This window comes from Podarcis cretensis (assembly GCF_951804945.1).
Source record: "Podarcis cretensis genome assembly, chromosome: 12".
In the NCBI taxonomy this organism is placed as follows: Eukaryota; Metazoa; Chordata; class Lepidosauria; order Squamata; family Lacertidae; genus Podarcis; species Podarcis cretensis.
This window is the reverse complement of record NC_137181.1, coordinates 32,738,190-32,761,907: the sequence shown is the minus strand read 5'-3', so window position 1 is coordinate 32,761,907 and position 23,718 is coordinate 32,738,190. Positions and strand designations below refer to the sequence as shown.

At 42.9% G+C, this 23,718-nt stretch overlaps 1 protein-coding gene and 1 long non-coding RNA gene across 2 annotated transcripts in view; one reads left to right on the top strand and one right to left on the bottom strand.

The window, feature by feature from the left end:
* Positions 1-23,718, top strand: part of DGKB (diacylglycerol kinase beta) — a 298,387-nt gene that overhangs the window by 16,303 nt on the left and 258,366 nt on the right. Inside the window, exons 3-4 of the mRNA XM_079947902.1 lie at positions 20,289-20,638; positions 22,651-22,694. The gene's annotated coding sequence lies outside the window, so the exon portion shown is untranslated. The remainder of the gene's footprint in view (positions 1-20,288; positions 20,639-22,650; positions 22,695-23,718) is intronic.
* LOC307199862 lies at positions 1,976-22,478 on the bottom strand. Its single transcript, XR_013832247.1, has 3 exons — positions 22,094-22,478; positions 21,831-21,886; positions 1,976-2,090 (listed from the first exon to the last, which is right to left on the bottom strand). It is a non-coding gene; the product is annotated as an uncharacterized lncRNA (long non-coding RNA).

Genomic DNA, 23,718 nt, shown 5'->3' with positions numbered 1-23,718 from the left:
GAGAGAGAGAGTGAGAGTAAAAGGTAGAAATTTATGGTTTTGGTCTTCAGTGTCAAGGGAAGTGAGTCATGAATTCTCCATCATACTGAATTGCTTTGTCTGAGATCAAACTTGCTTAGAAGACTGTGCCCATCTGTGGGGCCAGGTGGAATTTATACACCTAATGACTCTGAACAGGTATGCACCTTGTTTGCATTTTTGTTAATCATTGTTATATCAGGAGTAACAACTACACCAGGAAGAAAAGGTTGCCTATATTATGATTCTCCCTTTTGTAAAATTTCTCCCCTACTGAATTTCTCCCCTACTGAAACCAGTGGCACTGGTTGGAGCTCTGGTCTATGGGGTCACGAAGAGTCGGACATGACTAAATGGCTAAACAACAACAAGCTCCAAGCTGTCACTGTCATAGTCAAGGAGCCCAATCCTGGGACCTCTTAGAGCAGTGATGGCCAAACTCGGCCCTCCAGCTGTTTTGGGACTACAATTCCCATTATCCCTGACCACTAGTCCTGTTAACAAGGGATGATGGGAGTTGTAGTCCAAAAACAGCTGGAGGGCCAAGTTTGGCCATCACTGTCTTAGAGGAATGAAGAGACTCCAGAGTCAAAGGACCCAGGGCTACCTCTGTCCAGTATCTGCTCCTCGCCCCCTCCCCAAAACTCTCAATTTGGGAGCTTATCTCTAGATACCACCAGCAAAAGAAGTATCCAAAGTAGCCATTGGAGACTAGCCCATTAAAGTGAATGGGGCATTGCCTCACCATCCTCACTTTGCCCTGATCTCAGCTGCTTGCCTTTTTTATATATAATCAGTTGGGGTGGCTCAGCCTTTTCATTTGGCTCTGGTTTCCACCTACTGTTGAAGGAGCCTTCTAAGAACATTTGCCTGAACATGCTTAGAAGTCTCCTTGCAATTGAAATCCCTGATAACACTAGATCTAGCAGGGCTTCCCCTGCCCTAGCCAAAACTTGGTTCTGGCACCAATCAGGTGGGTGCCATTGCTATTATAAGAGAACAAGGTGAGGTCCAGCACCTCTCTTTCTAGAAAAACAGCACTGGCTTCTAAGCACATTTAGACAAATGTGTACAATACTGGAAAGTTGAGGGGGGAGGAGGAGGGAGATCAGGACACTCAACATGGGGCTGGTATGCCCACATCTCCTCCTTGGACTTACCTGCTTTACATCCACATTCTTGTATATGCATAAAAAAGACTTCCATCTGATGATGGAGCCCCCAAAATTATTCTCCTCAGGTTCAGGAAGACAAAAAAAGTATCAGTCAACATGCTGTTTACAAAGGTCTCTCTCTTATTAGTACTTTGAAGATGGCTGCTGACAATGAATTGCATTAATCAGATACTGTTTTGCCTTTGTCCCTCAAAGCATATACTGTCTTTCAATAAAGTTTCACTGTAATTCCAAGTGGCACCTGTATTTTCCTTCTGTGACACTTTTATTGATTGCCGTCCTTAGATACAACACTCGCTTTTCATCACCAGTCGTTCTTTTAAGGTTCTATCCCCCCCCACTTTAGTTTTTTAATTGATTAAAGATCTTCTGTTATGTCTCAGAATACAAAGCATATTTTAATCTCTGCACAATAATACTGAAAAAAGCAACTGACCTGAATAGAATTATTGAAACAAAAACAAATAATTTTTTGAAATAATTTTTATTTGATTTTGCAAGTGTAAGATTATACCATTACCAAATACATATCCATATTTAAAGATTTATCTGAATCTATAGACTTCCCACCTTCCCCTCTATGGGTCCTATTATAAACCTTTTCAACTGTGTATTATTTCATCATCCAAGTTTTATGTCTCATCATTTTGTCCATAGTAATTGGACAATTTCTACGTTACAAGTGGTTTTTTTTATTAAAGATTTTCTTGTTTTACAGAAGTATGTGTAATGTTGCAATCCTGCTAATGTGTTCATCTGCTTACAGTGCTCTATCAAGTTTTCCCCATTCTTCATTAAAGTTATGGTCCTCTTTGTTCCTAAGCTTTCCGGATAGTTTTGCCTATTTGGCATTGTCCAGCAGCTTGGTTTGCCATTCTTCTCTGGTAGGGATTCTTTCTATCAAGGAAACAAAAACAAATAATTTAATCAGTTTTTTGAAACATAAAAGCTAACCCTTCTGCTGTGATTGTCAAAGCAATGCTATGAATATTTATTCATAAGTAAGAACATAAGATGTGCCTGCTTGATCATCGAGTTCCACAGCCTGTTTTCATAGTGGCCACTCAAATGCCTTTAGGAAATTGACAAGCAGGGTTTGAGCACAACAGCACTCTCCCCTCCTGTGATGGCCTGGGACTTTGAGTCAGACTCGGAGCCAGAGGAGTCTCAGTCTGCACCAGATCCTTTGCCTCAGGCGGCATCTGAACCTAGTCTGGGGCCTGATTCTGAAGAGTCCCAGTCTGCACAGGTTCCCCTGCAACAAGCACCAGCTGGGCCAAGTCAGGGGCCTGAGCCTGCCCTGGCTCCAGATGCGGGGATTACCTCAATGTTCTCTGCTGGGCAATCACTTACAGCTGCTCCACTACCAGTTGGGTCAGGAGAGGCTGAGGCGGCCTCTGGGTCTAGTAACCCATCGGCATCTCCTGAGCTGCAGAGACTGAAGTCTGAGAGAAGGAGAGACCTGAGACAGGTTTTTCTCCCAGCCCTATCTGGGGATTGAACCTCAGAGCTTATGCATGGAAAGTGGAGGCTCTACCACTAAGCTGCAGTCCTTCCCCTTTTCAAACCAGCATTTCCAGGGCCTGCACAGAACATTTTTCTGTCTGATGCAGAACAGAAAATGACAGTCCCAAGACAAAATGCATGATATCCAAGGTTGGCCAGGTTGTTGTGTTCTTGAGACAGAAAATCCCACAGACGCTTTTATCCAGGGAGTAAAAATCACAACAAGTGTAAATTAAATAATTCACTATGTGCTGCCCTTTCACAACACCCAGATTTGTCTGCCTGAGGCAGCTGTCTCACTCTGCCTAATGGTGAAGCTGGTCCTGAGTGTTTCCTATCTAGTGATGTCACGATCAATACCTTCATTCTCCAAGAAATTTTGTGCCCACCACCTTCTAGTAGTATGAAAGAGGCCAAATCCCAGGAGGAGAATTGTAATGAGATCATATTTGGGGGTTGGAAATTAGAAATGGCAAACAATAAGGTCCGTACTCAGGATCACGAATGTTCAAAGGAACAGGAAAACACACTCACTAAATCAGTTTCTGTTAAGAATTTATGCAGTTGTTTCTTTCAAATTCCTTCTGGCTTTCGTGTTCCACTGTATGACTGCAAAGGTTTCACTACTGTGATAGGCTAAATTTATGTTTAAATGCCCTGAATCATTAAGGAAGTTAAGATGACATTAGGAAAGGTATCCCCACAACACCCCACTCCCAGCAAGCACATTTAAACATCAGATTTAAGCAACACTACAGAGGCGATTAGACCTGGCCTGCTGCGCATTAATTAGTTGCCATAAAATGAAAACAAGCAAATAAGAACTATGAGCCAGAGACTAGTTGGCATTTTGTATCTCTCTCTCTCCACCCAACTCCACCATGGAACTCCCCAGATGCCCCTAAAACTCCAAGCTGCTTAAAGAGAAAGTGAATCTGATGAATGCACACAATATCTCACAAGTTTCTCCTTCCGCAGCATTCACAGCAAATGTCTGCACTTTCTAAAGGCTTAAATGAGCCTTCAAAAGAGAGGTATACAGTGATGGTAATATTGTATAGTTTGAAAAGTTTGGAAAAGGGTAACCCAAATGATCAAGGGGATGGAGCAATTCCCCTTGAATGAAAGGTTGCAGTATTTGGGGCTTTTTAGTTTGGAGGCAAGCAGGGGACAAGATGGAATAAGTCTATGTAAAATTACCGGTATGTATGGCATGGGGAAAGGAGATACAGAAAAGTTGTCCTCCTCCTTTGAACATAGACCAAATATTGGAGGTTTCAGAACAGACAAAGCAAAGCACTTCTTCACACAGCATTGTCAAAATATGGAATTTGCTCTCACAGGAAACAGTGAAGACTACCAGCTTGGATGGTTTTAGAAGAGAATTAGACAAATTATTGAAGGATAAGGCTATCAGTGGGCACAAGCCATGATAGCTATACAGTGGTACCTTGGGTTAAGAACTCAATTCATTCTGGAAGTCCCTTTGTAACCTGAAACTGTTCTTAACCTGAGGTACCACTTTAGCTAATGGGGCCTCCTGCTGTTGCCATGCCACCGCCATGCGATTTCTGTTCTCATTCTGAAGCAAAGTTCTTAACCTGAGGTACTATTTCTGGGTTAGCGGAGTCTGTAACCTGAAGCATCTGTAACCTGAAGCGTCTGTAACCCGAGGTACCACTGTATTCTACCTTCAAGGTTGGAGGCAGTCTGTTTCTGAATACAAGTTGTTGGAGACTGCAGGGCAGAGTAGTGCTCTTGTGCTGCTTGTGGGCTTCCAGTGGCCATCTGGCTGGACACTGTGAGAACAAAATGCTATACTGGATAGGCCATTTTTTATGTTCTTGAATGAAATAGGAACATGCACACACAAGTAGGCCCTTCCAAGTTGGTGTGATCTTCCAGTGGTCTTGCCATTGCAGTAGACCATGGCATGGAAGCAGGTAGCAGAAGCAGCATTGCAGCAGGAGAGGAGAAATGGGCAGTGACAAGGATGGGCAACAAATGGTTGTTTGAAAGTTGTTTAACTTTAGATTTCTGAATATAATCCTGATTGGCATAATTAACAAGTTTCTCCTTCACCGTAACCATATGTTGTTACTTCAGTGTCTATTTCTGTAGCTAATTGGCCTCTTGATTTGCAAGCAATTATTGATTGCTTACTTCCTTTCTTGTCCCTGTCTATAAGTGAACATAAAATAAATAGTTAACAACATCCTAGGTGGCATAACGTTTTTGCTTCCTAAGGAATTGATAAATAGATAGATGGGCCATTGCACACAGCTGCTAATGCCCAAATCCATTTTGTGCTGCATATGCCAGACATCATAAATGTATTCTATGGGCCAGTACCCTCATGAGACAATCCCTTGTGGGCTTTAGGATTTGAGTGCATAGATGGAGCATCTATGCTTGCATAGGCTTGCTCAATGACTTTAATATGAGAAGCATATTATGCTTTGCCAAAAGGTTGCTGCCATCTGTGGTGATCACACAGGGTCCCCGGACGTTTAACAGTCTGTTGATCCCTGTGCTACCAGTGTGCTTGCTTCTCCGCTGCCACCAACCCATTACTCTCGGGTAAGACACTGAGTCCAGACAGTTGTTAAAATTGAACCAAATAAACAAGTTCATTTTATAAGCATTAACAAGTTTATGATTTCTCAGATAATATTCCTGTCAGTTTCTTAAGTTTAGTTTCTTTACCGGCCTATACCTTCCTAATACCTTTTGACTGATTATATCAACTGTTTGACTGACTCCTCTCAACAGATTCTCTCAATCTCTCACATCAGACTAGCCCAACCCACAGACGTATCCTCTCTGTCTCTTCTCTAACTTCAGACTGACTTCTTAACCACATTAACTCTAACTCTAACTCCTCCCCTTGGGTTCCCATTGGTTAGTCATTTTACAATTAGTTAACCCTTTCCTTAAGACCCCAGTATGATGTCACACACCTAGGAGGGCAAACGCCACACCATCTTACAGAGATGCCTTTTGTTATGTATGTATGTGGATGCTACGCACTTCCTCGTCAAAGACGCGATATAACAGTGTTTGTGAGGCGTGCCTATAAAAGCTATTTTGAAATTCCCCTGGGCGACCAAGATAAGAAATGGGTTCCGCATATTGTTTGTCACAATTGTGAGACTGGAAAAAAGGAAAACGCAAGAGTATGCCTTTTGGGGTTCCCATGGTTTGGCGAGAACCCAAGGATCACACAAGTAACTGCTATTTTTGTTTCCTAGTGGTATCTACAATTGTTATTCAGGTACTTGGTAAAGCCTTTCTGTTGTCCAAGCAATAAGTTGACCATTTTGAGATCCAGATGATCCAGTTGTGCTCCTCACCATGTTTACTTCCTTCATCTTCAGAAGAGACAAACCTCTTAAAAACTGGAATTGGGAGTTCCTCAGAGTACGGGATAGGTCTAATTGCTGAAGGAATAGTGGGATAGGTGACAGAATGTAGGTTTTTCTTGCCGATACCCTTCGTATTGACCAGACAAAAATAGCATTAAAAAAGGCATCAGGCTTGTTTACACATTTTTGTCTACTTGAAGAAGCCATGGTCCAGTTTGAAAAATACAAATATTTAGGTTACAAAACTGTAAAAATAAAGAAAAATTAAGTTTGCATAACAATAATTACCACGTGGTTAGGGTAGATCAACGTGTCAGTGTCCACTTACCTCGGCAAAAGTTGGAAATTGAAAGATAACTATAGCATGTACACGAAAATCGATTTCAGATTTGAAATCAGCATTGAAAGAACATATAAGAACAGTTGAAAAATCTCATGCAAAAGAAAATGAAAAAAAAATTGTTCCCCAGTATACTGTGTGTCAGAGCTGCCTCTAGGTCCCAGCTCACAGAGGACCAACGCTAGGCTGTCGTAATGTACAAAAGTCTTTATTGAAGTTCAATTTCCATTTCAAAGCCGCAGCGCGCAGCCCTACATCTTAAACCCTAGATCGGCGAAGTCCCGTCTGAATCTCCTCCCCTCTGACACCAGTTTAAGATCCTAGCCCTGCTCCACCTTTTCCGCTGCTCTCTTCTCCTCTGGGTCCTCCTGCCCGCTGGGGCATTCCCCTTTCTGGACTCCTCTGACGCTGAGTCGCTTAGCTCCTCCCCCTGCCTCCGGCGGGCTTTAGGACCCGGTTCCCAATCCTCATTCTCTGCTGTCCCATGCTCCTGTACATTTGAACTTGCCTCTCGCGCCAACCCAGTGACCTTCCTCCTGACCGTTACACTACTTCTGTCACTGCTTCCCTCTTCCGGGATACTGGCCGGATCTGACCTCCCCTCCGTTGTCTGACTCTCCGATGGAGGCGTGGTCAGCCCTGACTCCTCTCCTCTCCCTGCTGGGGGAGACGCTACTCCCGATACCTGTGACTCTTCCCCCCCACTATGCTCTGGTGGGGAAGCTGGTCCTGATTTCCAACTGCTGCTCTGGGAGTCCCCGCTGGCCCCTTGCTTCTGGGGTGTCCCCCTTGGGACCCCCCTTGCCCTGGCCACCGGCGCCCCCTTCTGTGAATCTTCCGATTCGCTGGAGAGGCTCATGGAATCTCTCGGGCCACTGTCATCTTCTCCTACGCTGCCCTCGGATTCTTCCCCTTCGCTCTCCATCTCCCCTCTTCCCTATGCTTCTGCTCCTGAACCCCTGACACTGTGCATCCCAAGGGAATACATTTTTTTGCATACCTCCAACTGTACATAGATATACATGTCATTTTCAATGCTATACATGTCATTTTCAATGCTATACATGTCATGTTCAATGCTATAGAAGCCACTTACATTTATACTCATATTGTACTACTTTGGCTATGTGTTTAATAAAATATTGAATTATTGCATTGTGAAAAACAGGAATTTCAAAAAAAAAAACAAAAACCTAGAGCTTACAGAACAAAACCAACTTCAGATATGAAATCAGCACGTTGAAATTAGATTAGAACAGCTGCAGGTGTCAATGCAACAAAAAAATTGTTCCCCAGTGTTCTCATACCTACAATGCTGCCTGCATGGCCTGATGAGGACCACAGTTTCCACCTCTATCACTGCTGACAGCACTGCTAGATAAGTGTCAGAAGGAAAGGATGTGAACTTTCTCTGGTCTGAGCCCAAACTTCTAAGAGGTTTGAATTCAGCTCATAATTATCCTAGATATTCTGAGCTGGAAAAGTTTTACTTTCCAGTTTTTTTCAAAGCAAGTATCTGTGCAAAATCTGTTAACATCTCCACAGGGTAAACAGTAGCATCTCCTTGTTTGACAGGGAGTTATTCTTAGGTCAAATCTCTTCACCGCAGATTAATAGGAAAACATTATTCCCTAATAGGTTTCCTCTTCGCACATGCCATGCAATTTCTGCTCTTTTGAAAATTCATTGATGTATTGTCCAGGCATAGTCTAGTAAATGGATTCATACCCACAAAAGCTGCAATAAGTGATTTAGTAAATGGATTCATATCCACAAAATAGCATTTGTGCAACGTAAGAGTTATGGCAGCTGTGATGTAAAATATCTCAACTGTATTTTATGAAGTTGTAAGTTGCTTTGAACATTTTTATTTATTTTTTGGTAGAAAGTCATGATTAAATTCTAATAATATAATAATTAGTAAGAATAATGGCACAAGATATTTGATTCTCAGAATGACATCTAATAAAACTAAGCCAGGAATGATAACCTTTTGTATTGCCTAATTATCTAAACAAGGAAGGAATTTAAACCAGTCTGGATCACTGGTGCAATATTCACATCAGAAGTTGTCAGAGGAGGTAGGTAAAAAAGGTAAATGAGTGAGTGGAGTGAGAGGAGACCAGGGAACTTGAGAAAGTTTAAAGGATATGAACACATACTTTTAATCAGCCAGTTGTTTGGCTCCCTATTCATCCCAGCCAAGGTCACTGTGACCATTAGAAGACATGGAGGATGGTACTTATTCCTACCGTATTGGCCTGAATATAAGCCACACCTTTTTTTTCCAAATGCTGACTATGAAAAGTTAGTGAGGCTTATATTCGCAACCTTACGATATCACTGCTGAAACAGCCCAGGATGCCACCACGTGGCCGTCTCACCCGCCACTCCCCAAACCTCCCCTGAACCATCAGAACGAAGGGGGAGGCCGCCGGCAAAGCAGTGTGGTGAGCCCCCCCAGAGTGCAGCCCAGGAGCACAGGGCAACTGTACGCAGCCCACCTGCTGCTTCCAAGCCTTTAACTCTTGCTGGAGCCCTAGCAAGTGGGGGTGGCGGGTACCTGGTGGTGGCGGCCGGTGCTGACACTTCACGCTGTGGGCCTCTGCTGTCATTGGTGGGGTGCCCAGTGCTGGGAGCGGTGGGCAGTGGAATGGTAAGTGCTAGTGGGGGCTGCTGCCGCGACCCCCCACTGCCTGCCCAACCAGCCCCCCCCCACTGTTAGGGAGTGGGGGGTGCCAACTTGGCATGGGGAGGGCATCCGGCAGCAGGTTGTGGGTGCCTAGGCAATCCACCACCGCCCTCCGCAAACCTCACCCCTGCTGCACTGTGTAGGTCCTCTAGGGCCGCAATTTTTTTCTCGGATCACGTGGTTGCTGCCAATTTGAAGGGAGCATCTTATATTTGGGTATTGTCTCCCCCCATGAATTTTAAAGGTGCAGCTCATATTTGGGCCAATACAGTATAATGAATTTCCTTGCCATATCCTGATTGGTACCCATAGGATGTAGAGCCAACACAAGGGGACCAGGGGGCTTTTCTAGCCCTCACTCCTCCTATTTAGGCTATATCCTTCATGCATTATAGGGATGGGGCAGAAATTCAATTCAGTCCACATTTAACTACCTACCTAATTCTCACTTTCCAGAAACAATATGCATACTGAAACACAGCCATCCCTCGACAGTCACACTTCTCTGAATTTTGCAATGCAGTTCTTTAACCAAATAATTTGCACAGAAAGCCACGCGCTAGGTGTGTGTAAGAATGTGTATATTCCTGAAAAATAACAGACAAAAGTACATTTAGGGAAATTGCTTTACAAAAATGTGTATGTTCGGCAAAATCACATGCAAAGATGTTTATATTAGGAGAAATTCACATTAAAATTATTACAAATATTTATGAGCATTTTTAAAAAATGAAGATGGAAATGTGGAAAACTGTATTTAATGCTGGGGAAATGAGAAACTGAGAGAAACTGAAATTGACAGATTTGTCCCACCAGCCTCAATATTATCAAGTTTGGTCTTGAATGCAATTCTGGCTACTCTCTTTCCCCCTTTCTCCTGCAGCTCTTCCAGTTACTGCTGTCATATCCATTTTAAAATCATATGCACTGTAACTACCATAGGTCGATTGTACTGAAGCTGAACTTTTAGCTAGTGATGGGGAGGCTCCTGAAATCACTAATTATCTTGTCCAAATGCAAATCTGCCCACATTCTAAGACCAAAGACATTTTGCTGACTGAAGCAGATCCCAAATGCCTCACACCAGAGCCAACACTTTAAAGAATCTTGATGCCTCATTCAGACACACTGGCGCCTGCTTTCATCTGTCTCTCCCTCGTGCTGCCTTCTGAATCAGATTGCTTCACTCTGCCAAATGCCAACTTGTCAAGCTCAAAAGCAAAACGAATGGCACATTATTTCCCACAAAGGCCTTTTTTCACTTGGAATGACGAATGAGATGTGTTTGCTTGTTTATTCATATATATATTTAAAAACTGAATACCATCAATTCATATGAAATATCAAGGAAGTGTACCACAAGTACAATAGCACATAAAACGCCACAAAGGCAATACAAAAATCATCATTAAGATGACTGACTAATCAAGGAAATTTAAACAGTTGCATAGGCCTCTTGGTATAAAAGGGTTTTCAAGAGAAACCTGGTTCTGCACATGCACTGAACTCTTTACCTCAAGTCTCATTTCAGTCAAAATCCTGAACTCCAAATGCTGCTCACACAGCTATAATTACCAGAGTGGTTTAAGGAACAATCCCTTTTCCCAGAAAACTCTGGGAATTGTAGCTCTGTGAGGGGAATAGGCACCTTGTAACAACTTTCAGCACCCTTAACAAAGTACAGTTCCCAGAATTCATGCCTGTTTAAAGTGGTATCATAGTACTTTAAATCAGTGGTTTTCAATCAGTATGCCGTGGCACCCTGGGGTGCCTTGAATGATGGTCAGGGGTGCCACAGGCAATACTGACCTCTGTCCCTCTTTCTTTCCTTCCCTCCCTCCTCTGATGCCCTCTCGCGTATCTGCCTCCCAAAGGCTTATGCAGCTGTTTGTTGAAGCAGCCCTGGCTACAAGCTCCCCAGGCAAATGGTGTCTCTAGGGCTGCTCGGGAGTGCTGGTTGCCAGGAGCTGAGGCAACTTCAGAGTAAGCAAGTAATTGCGTGAGGGAGCCCTGCCAGCCAATCCACCAGCCCCTGCTGTTGGGAATAATAATAATAATAATAATAATAATAATAATAATAATAATAATAATAAATATTTATTTATACCCCGCCCTTCCTGGCCAGAGCCGGGCTCAGGGCGGCTAACACCAGTAAAAACATAATGGGGGGGGACCAATTTAAAATACAGGTTAAAATGCAATTTAAAATGCAGCCTCATTTTAAAGTAGCCGATAAATCAAGACCATAAGGGGAGGGAAAAATAAGGGTCAGACTGAGTCCAAACCAAAGGCCAGGCGGAACAGCTCTGTCTTGCAGGCCCTGCGGAAAGATGTCAAGTCCCGCAGGGCCCTAGTCTCTTGTGACAGAGCGTTCCACCAAGTTGGGACCAGTACTGAAAAGGCCCTGGCCCTAGTTGAGACCAATCTCACCACCTTGCAACCTGGGACCTCCAAAGTGTTGTCATTTGTGGACCTTAAGGTCCTCCGCGGGGCATACCAGGAGAGGCGGTCCCATAGGTATGTGGGTCCTAGGCCGTACAGATAAGTGGGAGTCTGGGCCAGCCGGCACTGTGCTGGCCTTTATTGTGCTTGTTTTGTAGAAGACCTGTCTGGGAGCTGAGAGCCCGGTGCCAATGGGGAGCCTTTCTGCTATATAGGCCCGGCAGTGCCTGCTGCCACCACTGCTGCTTCACAAGGTGAGTAAGGTGCTGTCTTCTCGTTCACCTTTGGCCAGCCTCTTCCCAGACCCCTGTGGGGCAGTGCGAGGAGGCATCTCTCTTTGGGCCAGAAGGAGCAACCCAGAGACCAGGGGCAGCAGCAGGCGGTGTCTTCTGGGTAGACCAGAATTAGGAAGAATTGGGGAAACTGTTCTTAGCAAGTTGAGAGCATAAATCACATTACAGCTTGGACTATGCTCACAGGTGGGAACTGTTGCAAATAAGGTGAAAAGAATGTGATTTCCTGGAACCTGACCTGCTCCAAAGTCACCAGCTTTAAACAGGGTGGGAAGCATTTTAGCGGGTCTTAAGGCAACTCTAACTTTATCTTGATTTGGTCCCTTGACTTTGCTCTTTCGTATTATATATTGCTCCTTAAAACACCCTTGCAGTAATTCTTAACCCAGAGGCTCTGTCACCTCTCATTTGTGAATATGGTTGTGCTGCCAGACATTAAACTAATGATATCTTTAGCCATTTATTTAAGCTGGCAGGTAACAAACTGCACTTGCACACACAGTTAGCAGCTTTCAAAGAGCCATGCAAGGAATTTATCCACTTTGTCTTCCTCCTATGCTACCCTCTACTCATTACAGACCCCTCCTCTCTGTCAAAAGAGACTCCTAGAAGATGGAGAATTTTTATAATAATAATAATAATTGGCAGGGAATGGGGGCTGTGAAGCAATGTGACAACCTGCACATCCATCCATTTGTTGTCTTGGATAAACAAATTTGGAGATAGCAGGAAAAGGTATACTAGTTTCATCCACATCCACAGTTCCCTGATTCTAGACTTCTACATCATGCAGTAGTCTTGGCATCTTGAGGAGACTTCCCCAGTGCAGACAGCCTTGAATTTGTGTGGGGTGCTGAGGGTATGAGCTGGTGTTACTCTGCATGGCTTCTTTGTTTAGCCAAGATTATTGTTGGCATCCTTCTATTGCAAGAGACAATGGAGTGTGCCTCTGAGGGTGAAGTCAAACTACTGGAGAATCACAACGACTGTTATGGCTGCAGAGACCAGTAACTCATAATTGCTGCCTCCCATGTTGCTTTTCCTGCATTAGCAGCAGCAAAGTGACTTCTCTGGGGCGTTAACCCGGGCAGTGTGTATGGGGGTCTTGGACAGCAAGACCCACCCCCTCAACCACGCTGATGTGGTCCAAATGAAAGCAGAGCAATGCATTTGGCACCAGCTTGGCTGCAGGAGTTGCTGGAAGGAGGCATGCAACCATCTTAGGATTTGTGTAGGGTTTACTCCTTAGCTTTTCTTCTTCTGAAGTTGTCCCACAAGGCAGCAGGTATGAATTTAATCCCAAAGCCTTTCTGGTGAATGAGAAAGCAGCAGAGGTTTAGGATGAGAGTTTTCCTCCTCCTAGTTGAGCTAACCTCCCAGGTTGATGAACCCCATTTGTCCCTCATTTCCCTCTACAGCGTCTGCGATAACTGTCTTCTTGACTGCTGGACCTACTATTTTTCTCATCTGCTCAATTCACCAGAGCCTGTCTTTGCATACTGGGGACGTCCCTAACTCACTGAGGGTTTCAGCCCCACCTGGTTTAGCTGACCAGCTGAAGCTGTTTCCTGGGGTGTGGCTGCTGTCGGATGCTGACAGCTTCTAGGAACTGAGTGCAGAGTAGGGACCAAAGGTGGACAAACTACCCCAGAAGGAACACAACATGTCCCCTTCCAGTGGTGTTACTCCTCCCTTAACACCGTATACACTGTTTAGCCAAAATGGTGAATGCCTAAGTGGGCATTCAAAAAGGAAATCTGGTAAGATTTAAGAGAGAGAGAGAGAGAGAGAGAGAGAGAGTGTGTGTGTGTGTGTGTGTGTGTGTGTGTGTGTTTATAAGAGAAAGATAGGTACATATATGAGACTTTTTTGAACCCACCAATCCCAAACTGCATACTCTAAAATTCAAATCATATATTGTAGATTGATAAGCACATTTCAAATTATTTGTGGTCCCTTTTGTTCCCAAGGCTCTTTTCTCTTTTCCTCTGAAGAACACATTTAGTTTCCAATTTATATTAGGAAGCATCCGGCATATTTTCTCAGCCGATGATCCTTTCAGTGGAGATTTCAATGTTATCAAAACCTCTAACATGTTTAATCATCTATCATGTTAAAAGTGCCTGATTTGGTGGTACTGATAAAACATACTTTTGCAAACCCTGCTTTTTATTCATGCACTGAAAAGCTCTGTCTTGTATTATTGGCAGTAGGAATCAGATCCTATAATTTAGTTAGCTACGGATTTGTTAATACTTTTTTAAAAAAACTTTCTCTTAATCTCAGGTTGTAATAAAAACCTTAGTTAAATACAAATTCAAATCTATATCACAATACTCTTCTGCTTAAAACCAATAAATCACCAAATCATGACACACTGCTTTATAAACATTGCAAAAATCTATTACATTTTCACATCTTTCTTTTGCATTCTAAATATATTAAGGCTCAAAGTAAGTACTGTAAAATGCCTCTTTGTACTTAACATGCAAAATTAAGAAAATTAATTTATCCTGGGAAGCAAGTGGGGTGATGGGTAAGAATACATGCATGGCAAGGAATTGTGCAGAAAGGATGACTCAGGGGAATAAGTGGAGTTGGCAGGGCTGGATTAACCAGTAAGCAAAATAAGCATGTGCTTAGGGCATCGAGGGAAGGAAGGAGGGCTCCACAGACAGCTGGAAGACCAGGTAGGGCCAGGTAGGACCAGGTAGCTGAAGATGAGAACAACCTCTGCCTAAGGGTTCCTGGAGAGTCGCTGGTCTGGATGGGCACTAAAGGACTAGATGGACAAACAGGAACATAGAGAGCTGCCTTATACCAAGTCAGACCATTGGTCCATCTATCTTAGTGCTGCCCATGCTGATTTGCAGCAGCTTTCTAGTGCTTCAGAGAAAGGATATTCCCTGACCTAACTGGATGTACTGGGGGATCAAACCTGGGGGTCTTCTGCACGCCTAACAGCTGCTCTACCACTGAGCTATGTGTCTTCTCCGTAGCCTGATTGGTATAAAGAATCTTCCTATTACTTTATACTATTTTGGGATGTTGCACCGTGTGTTGTGGTGAAGTCTATGCAGCTATTGAACCAGCTTGATGTCTGGGATGTTTTTAAACTTGCTGCCTTTGAGAGAAACCCTCTCTGCAACATCCATTCACAATTCTAGTTTCGGTGAAGGGTGCAAGGGGTGGCTTTATTGGAGAAAGAGCCTGTGTGCAGGTGGTCAAGAACAGAGATGGGAAGGGAACCTGTAGCCCTCAGTATGTTGCCCACATGGGGTGAAGCTATCAAGCAATTGCTTTGCTAAAAACTCAGCTCAGCACAGAGCCATTCAACTGCCATACTGACTGAATCAGGTTGGTTGTGTGAAGCGGCTTTTACTTGCAGGCCTTTGTCTACCATACGTCTTTTAATTTTTTTTTAAAAAAATCTAATTTTGTTTGTAAATAGGCTGTTATGCTAATGGTCTAATGAGGAGTCTGGTTAATTGCAAACTAAACCTCATATTATGTAGTCACTGATGTGTGTGATGTTGCAGCAATATCTATAAATTAATTTATTTTAATTATTTTGTGTTCCAGCACAGAGACAAATTCATCTCAAGTAGTAATCAAGCAGAAGGGTGTTACCACATACACATACACATTCATTTTTATTTTTATTTTTGAATCTGAGACACCTTTTGGGTGTGTTTTCATAGCACTGCATTTAATACAGAGACCATTGCATAGAATAAATGTTAGTTTCAAGGTTTGGATTAAAATGCACATTGAATTGAATTACTTTTGTATACTTCATGCAAACACTTTCAGTTTACAAGTACTAGCAAGCAGAACAACCATTGCAGAATATATACAGAAATAATTCTATTACATATCTGAGTCACATCAGAATCAAGGAAGCTAGGGCTTCTTAATAACTGTTTTGAGTTATCTTGAATATTTTTGACAAATATAGGTTGGATCAAAGAGTGGTTGATGAAACAGTAGCATTGTTTGGATCCCTATAAAAAGATATTCTTTTATGCCTTAGATCAATTTAAGCAGCTCTTTTCAGACTATTTGGATGTCTTAAGATCTTTTATTCAGTAGTTGTGTGTTACAGATGGTATGACTGCATAATCTGGCAAAAGTACTTTGGCTCCAGTTAAGCACCTGGGCACATAAACCTAAGTTTAGTTTTGATGGCATATATGAATGAGTAATTGCATACAAGCCTAGATATATGGATGCAATCCTGCTCTTTCCCAATGGAGGATCAGGTGTAGCAGTTCCAAAGGTCATCTGCTCCATCTGTTGGTGCATCCAGAAATCCTTAATTTAATCCTGGTGAGAGGCAGGGATGTGCTGTGCATTCATTTAACAGGGCCATGACGATTTGCTGCCTCATAAGAAGCAACAAAGGTCTGAAAATGGAAGTTCTAATGAGCAGGATGAGGAAAGGGGAAAGGGGCTAGACTAGGCTGCTCTCTGCCTCCCTCACCACAAATGTAGAGGTACATTTCTCACAACTACAATTACATCTACCACTGACTGGGCAACAAAGGGACATACAGTGGTACCTCGGGTTACATACGCTGCAGGTTACATACACTTCAGGTTACAGACTCTGCTAACCCAGATATAATGCTTCAGGATGAGAACAGAAATCATGCTCCAGCGGCGCGGCAGCAGCAGGAGGTCCCATTAGCTAAAGTGGTGCTTCAGGTTAAGGACAGTTTCAGGTTAAGTACGGACCTCTGGAATGAATTAAGTACTTAACCCGAGGTACCACTGTATTGGGGAAGAGAGAGGAGACTACTTCCTCCTCCCATGCCTGTTGCATCTTCATTTCTTTCATGCACTGACATTCACTCCCTGCCCTCAGCAGAGAAGGAGCAGGACTTCACCCTGTGAGAAGTGAGTTGATTTACAAACGTTGAATCTTATAGTCAGAGACAGGCACTTAGCTTTGATCACATGACCTGGCTGAGTGCAAATGAAGCCACTCCTGAGCGAGGGCAGGCCTTTCTGCATTAGTCCCATGGATCATTCCAGCCAGTCGGCAAACATATTGTGAACGGGATGATGTCATAATGCTACATCACTGAGTAAAAACAAAGCCAATGCAGGAAGCATTGCCCTCATTCTGAATAGGCAAATATGTTAAGTTCCTTTGAAGGAATTTCTAAAAATTTGCTATAAAGGGGGTGTTTTCTGGCATTGCCACAAAAAAAGTGCCCTCCATTTTGACTTAGATTTAGTTATACTTCTGGAATGCCAACCATGTTTTTGTTTTAAAAAACTGGCTGGGCATGTGTGCATGAATGAGGGCCAGTAGAGTCATTTGCGGGAAATCACATACAGGACACTGGTGATAAGACCATGTGTTGAAGACTAATTAGTTGTTGTTTTTTTGTCATCCCATTGGTAATCTGGATTTCTGTAAGGAAATGTATCTGCAATAGGCACTGCTGATAGCTTACTATCACACATCAAATGAAATTATCAGCATCACCTCTTTTCTACAGAAAATGTGAAAAAAAAAACTGCTAAAGGGGGGTGGGGGTGGAAATGCCACCTGTACAATTCCCTTACCACTGGTGATTTTCAATGCAAGCATCGATATGGACTCTGGTCACCGTGCCTCTTTGATCACCAATGCTCTAGAAGTTCCCCTTTTTTTATGTAGAACTACAGCCTTATGTTCAGTAAAGGGAGAAACAGCAGAAATACAAGGAAGATCCATACAGTGCTTTTTAACGCGGATATTTATAGAGGTATGAATTTCCCCACATTTGAATGAAATAAAGAAAAGCTTGTAAATATTTCATTGGCTTAGCAATAAATACTCTTCTACTATTCCATAGAGCTTTTGTTCTTAAAATGAGGATTCCTCCCCACACACAATTTGTTCTGCATCCATATGCAATAAGGGGAAGGCAGTTTGCATGTGAAACTGTTACTACACCCGTCTGTTGGTAGAGTACAAAACCACCTCCCCACGTCCCTAACATGAATCACATATTTAGTCACCAACAACTTCTGAACAGATGCCAAACCAACATGTTTGTAGACTACAGTGATACACATGTAAAGCGAGATTTGGGAGCAGACAGTTAACAGGAGCTTTTTTCTTTCCTTTTTATTTAGCTGAAATTTTAGGCCACACTTCATTAACTTATAGGCCTGGTTCGCATGTCACTTTAAACCATAGTTAAGGTAAAGGGTAAAGGGACCCCTGACCATCAGGTCCAGTCGTGACCAACTCTGGGGTTGCAGTGCTCATCTCGCTTTATTGGCCGAGGGAGCCGGCGTACAGCCAGCATGACTAAGTTGCTTCTGGCGAACCAGAGCAGCGCACGGAAACGCCGTTTACCTTCCTGCCGGAGCGGTACCTATTTATCTACTTGCACTTTGACGTGCTTTCAAACTGCTAAAACGTAGGGCTTATTCATACCTACATTATGCCCAGCTCTTTCCAGGCACAGATCCACACTTAAAAGCTGTGTCTGAGCTTTTAGTTTCTTTGCTTTTCGCCCCTTAAAAGAGCACTCAGAGCAAACACTGGAGCAAAAGGAAGTGCAGATAAGCCCTAAACTATGGTTTAAACTAAGCAGTGGTTTCAATGTGAATGTGCCATGTGCTGGTGCAAGCCATTGAAATCACAAAGCGCTTCTCTCTCCACCATCCCACTGCTGCCAGGAAACAAGCCAAGATCTGGCTTAGGGTTACGTCAAAATCCAAGATTGTGCTTTGTTCCTCTCCAAACCATGACCACTCTTGGCTTGCCACTCATGGCTTGTTTGAGAGAAACAAACCATGGGCACAGGATCAGATATAATGCTAAGCCAGGCCACGGTTTATTTTCAAGCAACACAACAGTAGCAGGAATAGAGATGAGTGAAGCTCCCACCATTTCAGGTAAGTACACCAGCATGCACTTAAGCTTCGCTTAACAGTCGTTTAAGCAGATGTACTATTGAGGCCATACTAATTCTAGTGTGTTTTCTAGAATATCAGAAAATAGAATGGTAGTGGTTCCAAGGAGAGCATCTCAAATACTCTTTGGTAAAACAACAACAACCCCTAAACTCTTAGTACTCTCAGTATTATGATAGAAATGTTCAAGTGAAGAAGCTGGGGGAAAGTAGGCTAGTATACCCTTTATGCAGCCATTAGGAATGAAAAACTAGTTCTCATTCAGTCCTCGTAATGCATAAAGGCAGACGAGCACTGACTAAATAAGTATTTGAGATGTCTTTGATAGAAAGCAGGAGCTGGGGGGAAAATCTAGTTAGTCACGGTAAAGGCATAAAGACTCTGAGGAAAACAAAAAAGACAGTGGGAATAAAGAGCACTGGGGCAAGCTGGAAAAAGCCTGAGAGGAAACGTCAATGTACAGAGCAGGATTGAGAAGACAGGGTCAAGGGGTTGAGTAACCAATCCAGTTCATGTTTAGCTACCCTTGATTTGCAATAAAATATACATAGCATACAACTATGGTTTTCTTTCCCAGTTCAGACATTTTGACACCCCCAACCGGCTGTGACATGCACTGTGATGTGGTAGAGCAGAGTTGGGGAACCTGTGGCCTTCCACATGTCATTGAATTTCATTCAGCTCACATAAGCCCCAGCCAACATGGTCAGTGATAAAGGATGATGAGACTTGCAGTCCAACTGACTGATGGAAGGTCACAGGTTTCCTACCCTGTGGTAGGGGATGTGGTGGCACAAAGTTGACTTATGGTGGCACCAATGTTTGGACAAAGGGGAAGCCATGATTGCAAACGTAGCAGCTTACCCCTTGAGACCTTTCTTGGCAAGCTCAAACTGCAGTGAAACCAGTCCCTTTTGATTTAGAGACTCTTGTTCGAAGGATCACAACTTCAACGCTTGGTGCTTTCAAGAGCATTTTGTAATGCAGAAAAAGATGACTAAAGAAAGGCTCCAACTCTTACATAAAGCTAAGATAATACTAAAATAAATGAATGAATAATCCATCTATGCTGAGGAACACATAACTATCAATGGATAAAAAGTCATCTTTCTTTTACCATACTGCATAGATCAGTGTAGACACAAGCACATCTGATCAACCCTGCAGAAAGCAGTTGCTGCAATGTAAATGAAACGTCAAAACAATCTGAAAAACATCATTAATTAGATAGTGTTTGTAGATATCTTTTGGATGAAACATTGTGAGCAAATACTGATTTTTTTCATTTGACCAATTTTTGTTCCTGACCATAGATGAACACGTAAACCACGGCATTTTCTGCTTCTGTTTACAGCTGAATTTCCTGACACCCCTGTGTGTCATTAACTTTTTTCTCAGCCTGCTCCTTCAATGAGTTTTTTCTATCTATCCCAATATTTTGAATGAATAGCATATGCTTGGTCTAACACATCTGAAATTGTTCCTGTGGCAGATAACCAAGATGAGTTAAGACAGAAATATTTTCTTTCTGAACAGATAAATGGTGAAACCAGTTCATGGAATGTGACATATGACTAGTGATGGTGCCAACACTTGAAAAAGACTCATCATTGCAAAATTACAAGCTCATCTCTTGGTGTCACTCATGCCTAGCCTTGAACCCACTACCAGACACTGAGTCTTCACAGGAAAACCTGATAGCCTACAGACCAAGGACCTTGGAGAGCAAGCAGGATCCCCTGGAACCAGTGCTGAGGATTCTTTTGTGGGATCTTCCTGGGTGATACCCATTGAAGAAGCATTGTGGCTGTTGGAGGAGGAGACAGAGCCACCTCTCAGCTCTCAAGAATGCAAACACCAAAAGATCCATGATGAAGAGTGATGAGGTAGCATGCAACTCAACAGTAGGGATGTAAGAAGGCATTGTTTTCCATTTTGCTCTTCATTTGTCGCATGCAGGACCGTTTCCATTTTGCTGCAGTTCATCCCAGAAACTCCAGCGGGTGCAGAATGCTGCAGCGAGGCTCCTCACGGGGTCTCTGTCATGGGAGCATATTCATCCAGTGCTTTTCAAGCTGCACTGGCTCCCGGTGGAGTACAGGGTCAGATTTAAGGTGCTGCTTTTGACCTTTAATGCCCCTCAGGGCCTAGGACCCTCGTACCTACGGGACCGCCTCTCCCGGTATTCCCCACGGAGAGCCTCAAGGTCCATAAATAGCAATGCCCTAGTGGTCCTGGGCCCTAAGGAAGTTAGATTAGCTTCAACCAGAATCAGGGCCTTTTCAACTCTGGCTCCGGCCTGGTGGAACGCTCTGCCTCATGAGACCAGGGCCCTGCAGGATCTGATTTCTTTCCGTAGGGCCTGTAAGACAGAGGTGTTCCACCTGGTCTTTGGCTTGGAGCCAATTTGATTCCCTCCCTCCCTCTCTTTCTTTTTTCTTTTACTTCTCCTCCTGTGAGGAGACTACATTTTAATATTTTAATGTTTCAATATTTTAATGTTGTATTTTAATTTTGTTTTTAAGTTGTAATCATTCAACTTGTTTTTATTATTGCTTGTAAGCTGCTCTGAGCCCGACCTTGGCTGGGGAGGGCGGGGTATAAATAAAAATTATTATTATTATTATCATCATCATCATCATCTTCCACCAAATTCTACATTATTTGTCTCACTGTCGTGGAATTATATAATTTACATAATTCATTGCATAAGTTACATTGTCAAGATGTTGTTCCACTGCATTCATTTCAGTGCAAAGGAAACACAACACAAAGGGTGTGTGGGTGTGGGTGCAATCAATCATATATCATTTGTGAATTGAAAGCAACAAAAGCAGTGAATACTTATCATATTCAATGCATTGATTTCCATTCCAGGCACTGGGGACCTGGGCATCCACAAAAAAATTGTTGTAGGTGCTTGGCACCCTCACCGTGGGGCCTCCAATGCAACTTACGGGGCTCCCAGGCGCTTCTGTGTCACATGCGATGTAAGGAGACATCATGACGGGACGTATAAGCAAACACCAGCAGTTTCCCCTCTTGTTTCAGTCAGAAGTCTCTGACAATGCTACTCACCACCTGTGGAGGTCTCAGTGAGACTTGGGGTTCGCCATGAGAACAAACAATAATACCTGAAATAAATTTAGCACCAGCAGCTGTGACTAGGATGTGGTATAGGAGGCCATAATATAGGTCCCCGACTTCTTGAATCTGAACCTAGCTGCTCTATTTAGATTCCTTTTGGCATTGACCTTGGATGGTTGCTTGTCCTTGCCTTGGGATTATGTTCTGGACTTGGACTGATGCCCTGTGCTTGACTTGGGTTGTTTTAAACACACCTGTGCCTTCATCCCAGCTCTCATTGGTGAGTGTTTTGGGTAGGAGGCTCAAACCACCATGGACTGGAATTCTAGTCCCTGATGGTAGCTAATGGAATATGACACCTGAGCCACTTCTGAGCTGATCCAAACTCCAATGAAATTAAGGCCCCCTCTGGAAAAGTTTACGTATGTCATAATCTCACCACAACAATTATATTCTCTTGTAGCTGTGGCAACAGGAAGATCTCAGCTGCATATATAGGCCTTGTAGGCAGAAATGCTGCATTTTAAAATGTTTAAGCCTGGGGGATTCATAGAATTCTAGCGTTAGAAGGGACCCTAAGGATCACCTAGTCCAATCCCCTGCAAGGCAGGAATAGGCAGCTGTCCCACACAAACCTGCGACCTTGGCATTATCAGCACTACGCTCTAACCAACTGAGCTATCCAGGTGCAAATATGCAATGTTTTCCATGTGAAACAAGAGTAAAACCTGCATAAATTAGCAACTTATTTCTGGACTGGAATATGGCTGGCACCCCTAACTGTACATGCATTTCCCCCTTTTAAATTCAGGTACCTTTTCTTGACTTGAAATTGTCAGAATTTAGCTTTTGTAGGTAAGTGAATAATAGGCATCCATTACTAACTACCATATTATGTACAGTGAAAATAATGGTGACAGAAAGAAGAAAAAGGTATTGCCAGTAATATATTATTCCTTCAGCAAGAAATACCAAATGCAATAATTAGTCTATTCCCTTGAAAAATTACCTACTTGCACTTCTGGTCTCTCCCCAATCCTTTTTATTAGCTTGATGCAAGAATTATTTAGTGGTATTCTATAAATCATGCTCTGCAGTTTTATCCAGAAGACAGAATCACAGCACAGATGTTGATCATATTGCAGAGGCTCCTCTTAAGATTGATAGCTGTTCAAAACAGAATATTTTAGCTGTATTCAGCTGTACTACTATTGATGCCTCTGAATATAGCTGTATTTGCCACTTGCTCGGAAGGCTCTTAAATTGGGCTTGGTTCTTGAGCTGGATGACAAATTGCAAATATGGAAATGAAGGTACTGAATAGGACTTTGAGAAAAGGTGAAACTTGATTTAAATTGGGAAACAACTTCAACTGGTACTTTAATACAAAAGACTTTCTATGGAATTATCTAGCAACCGACAAGAAGCTCTGTGTTGTTTATCCCTGAACAGCTCTCTTCAGAAAGAGAATACGCTCATAAAGATTCTCTCCTCCCAACTTTAGCTTTTTTATAGACCCAGGATTCTTTTAGATGACTTTGTAGAAGGCTGATAGAAGTACTTCTGCTAGTTTCAACAAGACATGGTTAGTTCTCGTTCTCCTTTCATACTCCAGATCAAGCAACGCAGAAGTGTAGTAAGTCTCCCAGTGGCATGGACCATTCTGGCTGGAGCTGATGGGAGCATACGAATGGCCACAGGTTTCCCTATCCCTGTGTTACAATTCTGATCATCTGCCAGTGAGATACAAGAAACACACAGCCAATTATGCCTTTGAAAACCTCTTAAAATCACATCCACTGAATAATATTTTTCTTGTGACATTGCAAATATACTTCTGCATTGCCAACATGCCTATTAACTTTTGCTGCTTAGGAAA